The sequence below is a fragment of the Lissotriton vulgaris genome, chromosome 8 (assembly GCF_964263255.1).
Source record: "Lissotriton vulgaris chromosome 8, aLisVul1.2, whole genome shotgun sequence".
In the NCBI taxonomy this organism is placed as follows: domain Eukaryota; kingdom Metazoa; phylum Chordata; class Amphibia; order Caudata; family Salamandridae; genus Lissotriton; species Lissotriton vulgaris.
The window spans coordinates 155,974,011-155,987,210 of NC_141696.1; the positions used below are offsets into that span (position 1 = coordinate 155,974,011).

The 13,200-nt window shown below is 43.5% G+C and overlaps 14 non-coding genes across 14 annotated transcripts; all 14 read right to left on the reverse strand.

Moving 5' to 3' along the window:
* Positions 1 to 123: 123 nt before the first annotated feature.
* TRNAL-AAG (transfer RNA leucine (anticodon AAG)) lies at positions 124 to 206 on the reverse strand. The gene has a single exon. It is a non-coding gene; the product is annotated as a tRNA-Leu (tRNA).
* Positions 207 to 397: 191 nt separating this feature from the next.
* Positions 398 to 480, reverse strand: TRNAL-CAG (transfer RNA leucine (anticodon CAG)). The gene has a single exon. It is a non-coding gene; the product is annotated as a tRNA-Leu (tRNA).
* Positions 481 to 1,112: 632 nt separating this feature from the next.
* On the reverse strand, positions 1,113 to 1,195 carry TRNAL-UAG (transfer RNA leucine (anticodon UAG)). Its single transcript has one exon. It is a non-coding gene; the product is annotated as a tRNA-Leu (tRNA).
* Positions 1,196 to 2,308: 1,113 nt separating this feature from the next.
* TRNAL-CAG (transfer RNA leucine (anticodon CAG)) lies at positions 2,309 to 2,391 on the reverse strand. The gene has a single exon. It is a non-coding gene; the product is annotated as a tRNA-Leu (tRNA).
* Positions 2,392 to 3,023: 632 nt separating this feature from the next.
* TRNAL-UAG (transfer RNA leucine (anticodon UAG)) lies at positions 3,024 to 3,106 on the reverse strand. The gene has a single exon. It is a non-coding gene; the product is annotated as a tRNA-Leu (tRNA).
* Positions 3,107 to 4,130: 1,024 nt separating this feature from the next.
* Positions 4,131 to 4,213, reverse strand: TRNAL-AAG (transfer RNA leucine (anticodon AAG)). The gene has a single exon. It is a non-coding gene; the product is annotated as a tRNA-Leu (tRNA).
* Positions 4,214 to 6,226: 2,013 nt separating this feature from the next.
* On the reverse strand, positions 6,227 to 6,309 carry TRNAL-AAG (transfer RNA leucine (anticodon AAG)). Its single transcript has one exon. It is a non-coding gene; the product is annotated as a tRNA-Leu (tRNA).
* Positions 6,310 to 6,500: 191 nt separating this feature from the next.
* Positions 6,501 to 6,583, reverse strand: TRNAL-CAG (transfer RNA leucine (anticodon CAG)). The gene has a single exon. It is a non-coding gene; the product is annotated as a tRNA-Leu (tRNA).
* A 632-nt stretch (positions 6,584 to 7,215) lies between these two features.
* On the reverse strand, positions 7,216 to 7,298 carry TRNAL-UAG (transfer RNA leucine (anticodon UAG)). The gene has a single exon. It is a non-coding gene; the product is annotated as a tRNA-Leu (tRNA).
* Positions 7,299 to 8,596: 1,298 nt separating this feature from the next.
* Positions 8,597 to 8,679, reverse strand: TRNAL-CAG (transfer RNA leucine (anticodon CAG)). The gene has a single exon. It is a non-coding gene; the product is annotated as a tRNA-Leu (tRNA).
* A 632-nt stretch (positions 8,680 to 9,311) lies between these two features.
* Positions 9,312 to 9,394, reverse strand: TRNAL-UAG (transfer RNA leucine (anticodon UAG)). The gene has a single exon. It is a non-coding gene; the product is annotated as a tRNA-Leu (tRNA).
* A 1,294-nt stretch (positions 9,395 to 10,688) lies between these two features.
* Positions 10,689 to 10,771, reverse strand: TRNAL-CAG (transfer RNA leucine (anticodon CAG)). The gene has a single exon. It is a non-coding gene; the product is annotated as a tRNA-Leu (tRNA).
* Positions 10,772 to 11,403: 632 nt separating this feature from the next.
* TRNAL-UAG (transfer RNA leucine (anticodon UAG)) lies at positions 11,404 to 11,486 on the reverse strand. The gene has a single exon. It is a non-coding gene; the product is annotated as a tRNA-Leu (tRNA).
* A 1,024-nt stretch (positions 11,487 to 12,510) lies between these two features.
* On the reverse strand, positions 12,511 to 12,593 carry TRNAL-AAG (transfer RNA leucine (anticodon AAG)). The gene has a single exon. It is a non-coding gene; the product is annotated as a tRNA-Leu (tRNA).
* Positions 12,594 to 13,200: the final 607 nt, after the last annotated feature.

Genomic DNA, 13,200 nt, shown 5'->3' on the forward strand with positions numbered 1-13,200 from the left:
CCGAATTGGGCAAATTAATTTGCAGTTGAAACTGAAGTTTGTTACTTATTCAGATATTATATGCACTGCCAATTTTTAGCTGAGATTCTAAAAGAACTCAGAGACAAAATGGACTTAAAGTTTTGTCAGAAGTGGGATTCGAACCCACGCCTCCAGGAGAGACTGCGGCCTTAACGCAGCGCCTTAGACCACTCGGCCATCCTGACCACATTTGCTTGATCATCTACAGAGAGGGAAAGATATTGTGAACCAAAAAAAGCACACATCTTAGGTCATGAGTGGCTAGAGCAAGAAAAAAACTCACTGCACTTTTCCAAGTAGACAACCATATAAGCCCATGTGAGGGAAATGATCAGATTTTTTCTCTCTCAAGAAAAAAGTAGAGTAAACACACAATTGTCAGAAGTGGGATTTGAACCCACGCCTCCAGAAGAGACTGCGACCTGAACGCAGCGCCTTAGACCACTCGGCCATCCTGACTTGCATTTGTGGAACCTTCCACAGGCCAGACAGCCATGCAAGTGGGGTACCGAAAAGGCATGCCCTCAATTTATTTATCCTATTATAAGTACTTCCAACAGATCTTTGAACAATCCATAGAGAGCAGTACCTATGAAGAACTCTTTAGACCTTTAAGGCGTACAAAGAGAAAGTGCTATTAACCAGGCACTTGAAAGGCCCAAAGCTGCTTTGAAATTGAGTCAACAGCCACCTCTTGGCTAGCTAAAGCAAATTCAACAAGGAATTTCAATGTCACAACATAGGGTGGAATACGCAAATCTAAGCAGCCCCTGATCACAGCCCTGAGGAAATTTCCGTAAGTGTGCTGGAGTCCAACTGTCTACCAGATGCTAGGCATTCTTCCATGTTTGCATGGCCTGTCTGGCCAGGGCATACAAGAGCATGACTCTTCCAGATGAGCTCTTACATGGGTCCTATGCTCATATAGTAAGGACTGCACTTTGTCAGCAAGACTTTATACAACCGAAATATATGAGAAACCCCAGCTCTCTTGACTAGATGAGGACGGAATCACATCCCAGGTGAAGACCAACAGATGCAACTTCCATCAGATGTTAACCTGAAAAAGGAGATTACATCTCCAAAAGTCATGTCAGAAGTGGGATTCGAACCCACGCCTCCAGAGGAGACTGCGGCCTAAACACAGCGCCTTAGACCACTCGGCCATCCTGACAGTGCAGAGTCTTAAGAAATGTATAAAAGTCACTCAGAAATTTCTGCCTCCATGCAAGCCTGAAATAATTTAAACCTTCAAACACAAGGTGCAACTTTATGCACAGGACAATAAACACAGAAGATCACATGTGAAAGCATTTCATTTCACAGGTGTACAATTTTTATGCTTTTAGAATACCTCATACCTCTCACCAACCTTGTTTCAGATCAACTGTCCCTAGCAGGGAACGTCTGAGCACATGCAGTCTTTTGCTCTCTAGCCCCTGGCCTGGGACTTACCCTCACTGGCTGAGGCGTGAATTTCTGCATACCAACGTTGCATAGATGGTACGTTTGTGGTCGGTTTGGGATGGGTGGGAGGTCAAAAGCATGGAAAAGTATGTCGCCTTCACTTCTAGTCTCCTCTTCTAGGCCTACCTGCCGTTCACTCACTCTGTCTTTGTTTCATTCTCTCCTTCCTCAACACCCCTTCTCACTCACTCGCTCTATCACTTGTGCTCTTTCCCCTTGCTCTGCATTTCATAGTGGAAACATCTCTTGAATGGAGCATTAGAAAATGAGGTTACATAAAATTAACAATCTACTTATTGGAAACCAAAAATATCACAAGACTGAATGTAACCCATTTCATTAATAAAAGGGACTTTTTAAGCACCCCCCAAAAAACACATAAAACACCACGAGTGCTAGAAGAATATTATACGAGCTTGAAGACAGAATTGGGCAAATTTATTTGCAGTTGAAACTGAAGTTTGTTACTTATTCAGATATTATATGCACTGCCAATTTTTAGCTGAGATTCTAAAAGAACTCAGAGACAAAATGGACTTAAAGTTTTGTCAGAAGTGGGATTCGAACCCATGCCTCCAGGAGAGACTGCAGCCTTAACGCAGCGCCTTAGACCACTCGGCCATCCTGACCACATTTGCTTGATCATCTACAGAGAGGGAAAGATATTGTGAACCAAAAAAAGCACACATCTTAGGTCATGAGTGGCTAGAGCAAGAAAAAAACTCACTGCACTTTTCCAAGTAGACAACCATATAAGCCCATGTGAGGGAAATGATCAGATTTTTTCTCTCTCAAGAAAAAAGTAGAGTAAACACACAATTGTCAGAAGTGGGATTTGAACCCACGCCTCCAGAAGAGACTGCAACCTGAACGCAGCGCCTTAGACCACTCGGCCATCCTGACTTGCATTTGTGGAACCTTCCACAGGCCAGACAGCCATGTAAGTGGGGTACCGAAAAGGCATGCCCTCAATTTATTTATCCTATTATAAGTACTTCCAACAGATCTTTGAACAATCCATAGAGAGCAGTACCTATGAAGAACTCTTTAGACCTTTAAGGCGTACAAAGAGAAAGTGCTATTAACCAGCCACTTGAAAGGCCCAAAGCTGCTTTGAAATTGAGTCAACAGCCACCTCTTGGCTAGCTAAAGCAAATTCAACAAGGAATTTCAATGTCACAACATAGGGTGGAATACGCAAATCTAAGCAGCCCCTGATCACAGCCCTGAGGAAATTGCCGTAAGTGTGCTGGAGTCCAACTGTCTACCAGATGCTAGGTATTCTTCCATATTTGCATGGCCTGTCTGGCCAGGGCATACAAGAGCATGACTCTTCCAGATGAGCTCTTACATGGGTCCTATGCTCATATAGTAAGGACTGCACTTTGTCAGCAAGACTTTATACAACCGAAATATATGAGAAACCCCAGCTCTCTTGACTAGATTAGGACGGAATCACATCCCAGGTGAAGACCAACAGATGCAACTTCCATCAGATGTTAACCTGAAAAAGGAGATTACATCTCCAAAAGTCATGTCAGAAGTGGGATTCGAACCCACGCCTCCAGAGGAGTCTGCGGCCTAAACACAGCACCTTAGACCACTCGGCCATCCTGACAGTGCAGAGTCTTAAGAAATGTATAAAAGTCACTCAGAAATTTCTGCCTCCATGCAAGCCTGAAATAATTTAAACCTTCAAACACAAGGTGCAACTTTATGCACAGGACAATAAACACAGAAGATCACATGTGAAAGCATTTCATTTCACAGGTGTACAATTTTTATGCTTTTAAAATACCTCATACCTCTCACCAGCTATTTAGGGTCCTGTATCCTACTCACAAAATTACCTTGCCTGCGACCTCTCTCTCTTCACAAACAACTACTGCACAGGAAGTAGGAAGGCAGAAGGTGGGGCATATTATGCAAATGTATGCTGTCATTGTGCCTTGCAGATTCATGCAGGATTTCTAGATCCTTGCTGGATACAAGAGAGCAGACCTTGTTTCAGATCAACTGTCCCTAGCAGGGAACGTCTGAGCACATGCAGTCTTTTGCTCTCTAGCCCCTGGCCTGGGACTTACCCTCACTGGCTGAGGCGTGAATTTCTGCATACCAACGTTGCATAGATGGTACGTTTGTGGTCGGTTTGGGATGGGTGGGAGGTCAAAAGCATGGAAAAGTATGTCGCCTTCACTTCTAGTCTCCTCTTCTAGGCCTACCTGCCGTTCACTCACTCTGTCTTTGTTTCATTCTCTCCTTCCTCAACACCCCTTCTCACTCACTCGCTCTATCACTTGTGCTCTTTCCCCTTGCTCTGCATTTCATAGTGGAAACATCTCTTGAATGGAGCATTAGAAAATGAGGTTACATAAAATTAACAATCTACTTATTGGAAACCAAAAATATCACAAGACTGAATGTAACCCATTTCATTAAAAAAAGGGACTTTTTAAGCACCCCCCAAAAAACACATAAAACACCACGAGTGCTAGAAGAATATTATACGAGCTTGAAGACAGAATTGGGCAAATTAATTTGCAGTTGAAACTGAAGTTTGTTACTTATTCAGATATTATATGCACTGCCAATTTTTAGCTGAGATTCTAAAAGAACTCAGAGACAAAATGGACTTAAAGTTTTGTCAGAAGTGGGATTCGAACCCACGCCTCCAGGAGAGACTGCGGCCTTAACGCAGCGCCTTAGACCACTCGGCCATCCTGACCACATTTGCTTGATCATCTACAGAGAGGGAAAGATATTGTGAACCAAAAAAAGCACACATCTTAGGTCATGAGTGGCTAGAGCAAGAAAAAAACTCACTGCACTTTTCCAAGTAGACAACCATATAAGCCCATGTGAGGGAAATGATCAGATTTTTTCTCTCTCAAGAAAAAAGTAGAGTAAACACACAATTGTCAGAAGTGGGATTTGAACTCACGCCTCCAGAAGAGACTGCGACCTGAACGCAGCGCCTTAGACCACTCGGCCATCCTGACTTGCATTTGTGGAACCTTCCACAGGCCAGACAGCCATGCAAGTGGGGTACCGAAAAGGCATGCCCTCAATTTATTTATCCTATTATAAGTACTTCCAACAGATCTTTGAACAATCCATAGAGAGCAGTACCTATGAAGAACTCTTTAGACCTTTAAGGCGTACAAAGAGAAAGTGCTATTAACCAGCCACTTGAAAGGCCCAAAGCTGCTTTGAAATTGAGTCAACAGCCACCTCTTGGCTAGCTAAAGCAAATTCAACAAGGAATTTCAATGTCACAACATAGGGTGGAATACGCAAATCTAAGCAGCCCCTGATCACAGCCCTGAGGAAATTGCCGTAAGTGTGCTGGAGTCCAACTGTCTACCAGATGCTAGGCATTCTTCCATATTTGCATGGCCTGTCTGGCCAGGGCATACAAGAGCATGACTCTTCCAGATGAGCTCTTACATGGGTCCTATGCTCATATAGTAAGGACTGCACTTTGTCAGCAAGACTTTATACAACCGAAATATATGAGAAACCCCAGCTCTCTTGACTAGATGAGGACGGAATCACATCCTAGGTGAAGACCAACAGATGCAACTTCCATCAGATGTTAAACTGAAAAAGGAGATTACATCTCCAAAAGTCATGTCAGAAGTGGGATTCGAACCCACGCCTCCAGAGGAGACTGCGGCCTAAACACAGCGCCTTAGACAACTCGGCCATCCTGACAGTGCAGAGTCTTAAGAAATGTATAAAAGTCACTCAGAAATTTCTGCCTCCATGCAAGCCTGAAATAATTTAAACCTTCAAACACAAGGTGCAACTTTATGCACAGGACAATAAACACAGAAGATCACATGTGAAAGCATTTCATTTCACAGGTGTACAATTTTTATGCTTTTAGAATACCTCATACCTCTCACCAGCTATTTAGGGTCCTGTATCCTACTCACAAAATTACCTTGCCTGCGACCTCTCTCTCTACACAAACAACTACTGCACAGGAAGTAGGAAGGCAGAAGGTGGGGCATATTATGCAAATGTATGCTGTCATTGTGCCTTGCAGATTCATGCAGGATTTCTAGATCCTTGCTGGATACAAGAGAGCAGACCTTGTTTCAGATCAACTGTCCCTAGCAGGGAACGTCTGAGCACATGCAGTCTTTTGCTCTCTAGCCCCTGGCCTGGGACTTACCCTCACTGGCTGAGGCGTGAATTTCTGCATACCAACGTTGCATAGATGGTACGTTTGTGGTCAGTTTGGGATGGGTGGGAGGTCAAAAGCAGGGAAAAGTATGTCGCCTTCACTTCTAGTCTCATCTTCTAGGCCTACCTGCCGTTCACTCACTCTGTCTTTGTTTCATTCTCTCCTTCCTCAACACCCCTTCTCACTCACTCGCTCTATCACTTGTGCTCTTTCCCCTTGCTCTGCATTTCATAGTGGAAACATCTCTTGAATGGAGCATTAGAAAATGAGGTTACATAAAATTAACAATCTACTTATTGGAAACCATAAATATCACAAGACTGAATGTAACCCATTTCATTAATAAAAGGGACTTTTTAAGCACCCCCCAAAAAACACATAAAACACCACGAGTGCTAGAAGAATATTATACGAGCTTGAAGACAGAATTGGCCAAATTAATTTGCAGTTGAAACTGAAGTTTGTTACTTATTCAGATATTATATGCACTGCCAATTTTTAGCTGAGATTCTAAAAGAACTCAGAGACAAAATGGATTTAAAGTTTTGTCAGAAGTGGGATTCGAACCCACGCCTCCAGGAGAGACTGCGGTCTTAACGCAGCGCCTTAGACCACTCGGCCGTCCTGACCACATTTGCTTGATCATCTACAGAGAGGGAAAGATATTGTGAACCAAAAAAAGCACACCTCTTAGGTCATGAGTGGCTAGAGCAAGAAAAAAACTCACTGCACTTTTCCAAGTAGACAACCATATAAGCCCATGTGAGGGAAATGATCAGATTTTTTGTCTCCCAAGAAAAAAGTAGAGTAAACACACAATTGTCAGAAGTGGGATTTGAACCCACGCCTCCAGAAGAGACTGCGACCTGAACGCAGCGCCTTAGACCACTCGGCCATCCTGACTTGCATTTGTGGAACCTTCCACAGGCCAGACAGCCATGCAAGTGGGATACCGAAAAGGCATGCCCTCAATTTATTTATCCTATTATAAGTACTTCCAACAGATCTTTGAACAATCCATAGAGAGCAGTACCTATGAAGAACTCTTTAGACCTTTAAGGCGTACAAAGAGAAAGTGCTATTAACCAGCCACTTGAAAGGCCCAAAGCTGCTTTGAAATTGAGTCAACAGCCACCTCTTGGCTAGCTAAAGCAAATTCAACAAGGAATTTCAATGTCACAACATAGGGTGGAATACGCAAATCTAAGCAGCCCCTGATCACAGCCCTGAGGAAATTGCCATAAGTGTGCTGGAGTCCAACTGTCTACCAGATGCTAGGCATTCTTCCATATTTGCATGGCCTGTCTGGCCAGGGCATACAAGAGCATGACTCTTCCAGATGAGCTCTTACATGGGTCCTATGCTCATATAGTAAGGACTGCACTTTGTCAGCAAGACTTTATACAACCGAAATATATGAGAAACCCCAGCTCTCTTGCCTAGATGAGGACGGAATCACATCCCAGGTGAATACCAACAGATGCAACTTCCATCAGATGTTAACCTGAAAAAGGAGATTACATCTCCAAAAGTCATGTCAGAAGTGGGATTCGAACCCACGTCTCCAGAGGAGACTGCAGCCTAAACACAGCGCCTTAGACCACTCGGCCATCCTGACAGTGCAGAGTCTTAAGAAATGTATAAAAGTCACTCAGAAATTTCTGCCTCCATGCAAGCCTGAAATAATTTAAACCTTCGAACACAAGGTGCAACTTTATGCACAGGACAATAAACACAGAAGATCACATGTGAAAGCATTTCATTTCACAGGTGTACAATTTTTATGCTTTTAAAATACCTCATACCTCTCACCAGCTATTTAGGGTCCTGTATCCTACTCACAAAATTACCTTGCCTGCGACCTCTCTCTCTACACAAACAACTACTGCACAGGAAGTAGGAAGGCAGAAGGTGGGGCATATTATGCAAATGTATGCTGTCATTGTGCCTTGCAGATTCATGCAGGATTTCTAGATCCTTGCTGGATACAAGAGAGCAGACCTTGTTTCAGATCAACTGTCCCTAGCAGGGAACGTCTGAGCACATGCAGTCTTTTGCTCTCTAGCCCCTGGCCTGGGACTTACCCTCACTGGCTGAGGCGTGAATTTCTGCATACCAACGTTGCATAGATGGTACGTTTGTGGTCGGTTTGGGATGGGTGGGAGGTCAAAAGCATGGAAAAGTATGTCGCCTTCACTTCTAGTCTCCTCTTCTAGGCCTACCTGCCGTTCACTCACTCTGTCTTTGTTTCATTCTCTCCTTACTCAACACCCCTTCTCACTCACTCGCTCTATCACTTGTGCTCTTTCCCCTTGCTCTGCATTTCATAGTGGAAACATCTCTTGAATGGAGCATTAGAAAATGAGGTTACATAAAATTAACAATCTACTTATTGGAAACCAAAAATATCACAAGACTGAATGTAACCCATTTCATTAATAAAAGGGACTTTTTAAGCACCCCCCAAAAAACACATAAAACACCACGAGTGCTAGAAGAATATTATACGAGCTTGAAGACAGAATTGGGCAAATTAATTTGCAGTTGAAACTGAAGTTTGTTACTTATTCAGATATTATATGTACTGCCAATTTTTAGCTGAGATTCTAAAAGAACTCTGAGACAAAATGGACTTAAAGTTTTGTCAGAAGTGGGATTCAAACCCACGCCTCCAGGAGAGACTGCGGCCTTAACGCAGCGCCTAAGACCACTCGGCCATCCTGACCACATTTGCTTGAGCATCTACAGAGAGGGAAAGATATTGTGAACCAAAAAAAGCACACATCTTAGGTCATGAGTGGCTAGAGCAAGAAAAAAACTCACTGCACTTTTCCAAGTAGACAACCATATAAGCCCATTTGAGGGAAATGATCAGATTTTTTCTCTCTCAAGAACAAAGTAGAGTAAACACACAATTGTCAGAAGTGGGATTTGAACCCACGCCTCCAGAAGAGACTGCGACCTGAACGCAGCGCCTTAGACCACTCGGCCATCCTGACTTGCATTTGTGGAACCTTCCACAGGCCATACAGCCATGCAAGTGGGGTACCGAAAAGGCATGCCCTCAATTTATTTATCCTATTATAAGTACTTCCAACAGATCTTTGAACAATCCATAGAGAGCAGTACCTATGAAGAACTCTTTAGACCTTTAAGGCGTACAAAGAGAAAGTGCTATCAAACAGCCACTTGAAAGGCCCAAAGCTGCTTTGAAATTGAGTCAACAGCCACCTCTTGGCTAGCTAAAGCAAATTCAACAAGGAATTTCAATGTCACAACATAGGGTGGAATACGCAAATCTAAGCAGCCCCTGATCACAGCCCTGAGGAAATTGCCGTAAGTGTGCTGGAGTCCAACTGTCTACCAGATGCTAGGCATTCTTCCATATTTGCATGGCCTGTCTGGCCAGGGCATACAAGAGCATGACTCTTCCAGATGAGCTCTTACATGGGTCCTATGCTCATATAGTAAGGACTGCACTTTGTCAGCAAGACTTTATACAACCGAAATATATGAGAAACCCCAGCTCTCTTGACTAGATGAGGACGGAATCACATCCCAGGTGAAGACCAACAGATGCAACTTCCATCAGATGTTAACCTGAAAAAGGAGATTACATCTCCAAAAGTCATGTCAGAAGTGGGATTCGAACCCACGCCTCCAGAGGAGACTGCGGCCTAAACACAGTGCCTTAGACCACTCGGCCATCCTGACAGTGCAGAGTTGATGTGTATAAAAGTCACTCAGAAATTTCTGCCTCCATGCAAGCCTGAAATAATTTAAACCTTCAAACACAAGGTGCAACTTTATGCACAGGACAATAAACACAGAAGATCACATGTGAAAGCATTTCATTTCACAGGTGTACAATTTTTATGCTTTTAGAATACCTCATACCTCTCACCAGCTATTTAGGGTCCTGTATCCTACTCACAAAATTACCTTGCCGGCGACCTCTCTCTCTACACAAACAACTACTGCATAGGAAGTAGGAAGGCAGAAGGTGGGGCATATTATGCAAATGTATGCTGTCATTGTGCCTTGCAGATTCATGCAGGATTTCTAGATCCTTGCTGGATACAAGAGAGCAGACCTTGTTTCAGATCAACTGTCCCTAGCAGGGAACGTCTGAGCACATGCAGTCTTTTGCTCTCTAGCCCCTGGCCTGGGACTTACCCTCACTGGCTGAGGCGTGAATTTCTGCATACCAACGTTGCATAGATGGTACGTTTGTGGTCGGTTTGGGATGGGTGGGAGGTCAAAAGCAGGGAAAAGTATGTCGCCTTCACTTCTAGTCTCCTCTTCTAGGCCTACCTGCCGTTCACTCACTCTGTCTTTGTTTCATTCTCTCCTTCCTCAACACCCCTTCTCACTCACTCGCTCTATCACTTGTGCTCTTTCCCCTTGCTCTGCATTTCATAGTGGAAACATCTCTTGAATGGAGCATTAGAAAATGAGGTTACATAAAATTAACAATCTACTTATTGGAAACCAAAAATATCACAAGACTGAATGTAACCCATTTCATTAATAAAAGGGACTTTTTAAGCACCCCCCAAAAAACACATAAAACACCACGAGTGCTAGAAGAATATTATACGAGCTTGAAGACAGAATTGGGCAAATTAATTTGCAGTTGAAACTGAAGTTTGTTACTTGTTCAGATATTATATGCACTGCCAATTTTTAGCTGAGATTCTAAAAGAACTCAGAGACAAAATGGACTTAAAGTTTTGTCAGAAGTGGGATTCGAACCCACACCTCCAGGAGAGACTGCAGCCTTAACGCAGCGCCTTAGACAACTCGGCCATCCTGACCACATTTGCGTGATCATCTACAGAGAGGGAAAGATATTGTGAACCAAAAAAAGCACACAACTTAGGTCATGAGTGGCTAGAGCAAGAAAAAAACTCACTGCACTTTTCCAAGTAGACAACCATATAAGCCCATGTGAGGGAAATGATCTGATTTTTTCTCTCCCAAGAAAAAAGTAGAGTAAACACACAATTGTCAGAAGTGGGATTTGAACCCACGCCTCCAGAAGAGACTGCGACCTGAACGCAGCGCCTTAGACCACTCGGCCATCCTGACTTGCATTTGTGGAACCTTCCACAGGCCAGACAGCCATGCAAGTGGGGTACCGAAAAGGCATGCCCTCAATTTATTTATCCTATTATAAGTACTTCCAACAGATCTTTGAACAATCCATAGAGAGCAGTACCTATGAAGAACTCTTTAGACCTTTAAGGCGTACAAAGAGAAAGTGCTATTAACCAGCCACTTGAAAGGCCCAAAGCTGCTTTGAAATTGAGTCAACAGCCACCTCTTGGCTAGCTAAAGCAAATTCAACAAGGAATTTCAATGTCACAACATAGGGTGGAATACGCAAATCTAAGCAGCCCCTGATCACAGCCCTGAGGAAATTGCCGTAAGTGTGCTGGAGTCCAACTGTCTACCAGATGCTAGGCATTCTTCCATATTTGCATGGCCTGTCTGGCCAGGGCATACAAGAGCATGATTCTTCCAGATGAGCTCTTACATGGGTCCTATGCTCATATAGTAAGGACTGCACTTTGTCAGCAAGACTTTATACAACCGAAATATATGAGAAACCCCAGCTCGCTTGACTAGATGAGGACGGAATCACATCCCAGGTGAAGACCAACAGATGCAACTTCCATCAGATGTTAACCTGAAAAAGGAGATTACATCTCCAAAAGCCATGTCAGAAGTGGGATTCGAACCCACGCCTCCAGAGGAGACTGCGGCCTAAACACAGCGCCTTAGACCACTCGGCCATCCTGACAGTGCAGAGTCTTAAGAAATGTATAAAAGTCACTCAGAAATTTCTGCCTCCATGCAAGCCTGAAATAATTTAAACCTTCAAACACAAGGTGCAACTTTATGCACAGGACAATAAACACAGAAGATCACATGTGAAAGCATTTCATTTCACAGGTGTACAATTTTTATGCTTTTAAAATACCTCATACTTCTCACCAGCTATTTAGGGTCCTGTATCCTACTCACAAAATTACCTTGCCTGCGACCTCTCTCTCTACACAAACAACTACTGCACAGAAAGTAGGAAGGCAGAAGGTGGGGCATATTATGCAAATGTATGCTGTCATTGTGCCTTGCAGATTCATGCAGGATTTCTAGATCCTTGCTGGATACAAGAGAGCAGACCTTGTTTCAGATCAACTGTCCCTAGCAGGGAACGTCTGAGCACATGCAGTCTTTTGCTCTCTAGCCCCTGGCCTGGGACTTACCCTCACTGGCTGAGGCGTGAATTTCTGCATACCAACGTTGCATAGATGGTACGTTTGTGGTCGGTTTGGGATGGGTGGGAGGTCAAAAGCAGGGAAAAGTATGTCGCCTTCACTTCTAGTCTCCTCTTCTAGGCCTACCTGCCGTTCACTCACTCTGTCTTTGTTTCATTCTCTCCTTCCTCAACACCCCTTCTCACTCACTCGCTCTATCACTTGTGCTCTTTCCCCTTGCTCTGCATTTCATAGTGGAAACATCTCTTGAATGGAGCATTAGAAAATGAGGTTACATAAAATTAACAATCTACTTATTGGAAACCAAAAATATCACAAGACTGAATGTAACCCATTTCATTAATAAAAGGGACTTTTTAAGCACCCCCCAAAAAACACATAAAACACCACGAGTGCTAGAAGAATATTATACGAGCTTGAAGACAGAATTGGGCAAATTAATTTGCAGTTGAAACTGAAGTTTGTTACTTATTCAGATATTATATGCACTGCCAATTTTTAGCTGAGATTCTAAAAGAACTCAGAGACAAAATGGACTTAAAGTTTTGTCAGAAGTGGGATTTGAACCCACGTCTCCAGGAGAGACTGCGGCCTTAACGCAGCGCCTTAGACCACTCGGCCATCCTGACCACATTTGCTTGATCATCTACAGAGAGGGAAAGATATTGTGAACCAAAAATAGCACACAACTTAGGTCATGAGTGGCTAGAGCAAGAAAAAAACTCACTGCACTTTTCCAAGTAGACAACCATATAAGCCCATGTGAGGGAAATGATCTGATTTTTTCTCTCCCAAGAAAAAAGTAGAGTAAACACACAATTGTCAGAAGTGGGATTTGAACCCGCGCCTCCAGAAGAGACTGTGATCTGAACGCAGCACCTTAGACCACTCGGCCATCCTGACTTGCATTTGTGGAACCTTCCACAGGCCAGACAGTCATGCAAGTGGGGTACCGAAAAGGCATGCCCTCAATTTATTTATCCTATTATAAGTACTTCCAACAGATCTTTGAACAATCCATAGAGAGCAGTACCTATGAAGAACTCTTTAGACCTTTAAGGCGTACAAAGAGAAAGTGCTATTAACCAGCCACTTGAAAGGCCCAAAGCTGCTTTGAAATTGAGTCAACAGCCACCTCTTGGCTAGCTAAAGCAAATTCAACAAGGAATTTCAATGTCACAACATAGGGTGGAATACGCAAATCTAAGCAGCCCCTGATCACAGCCCTGAGGAAAT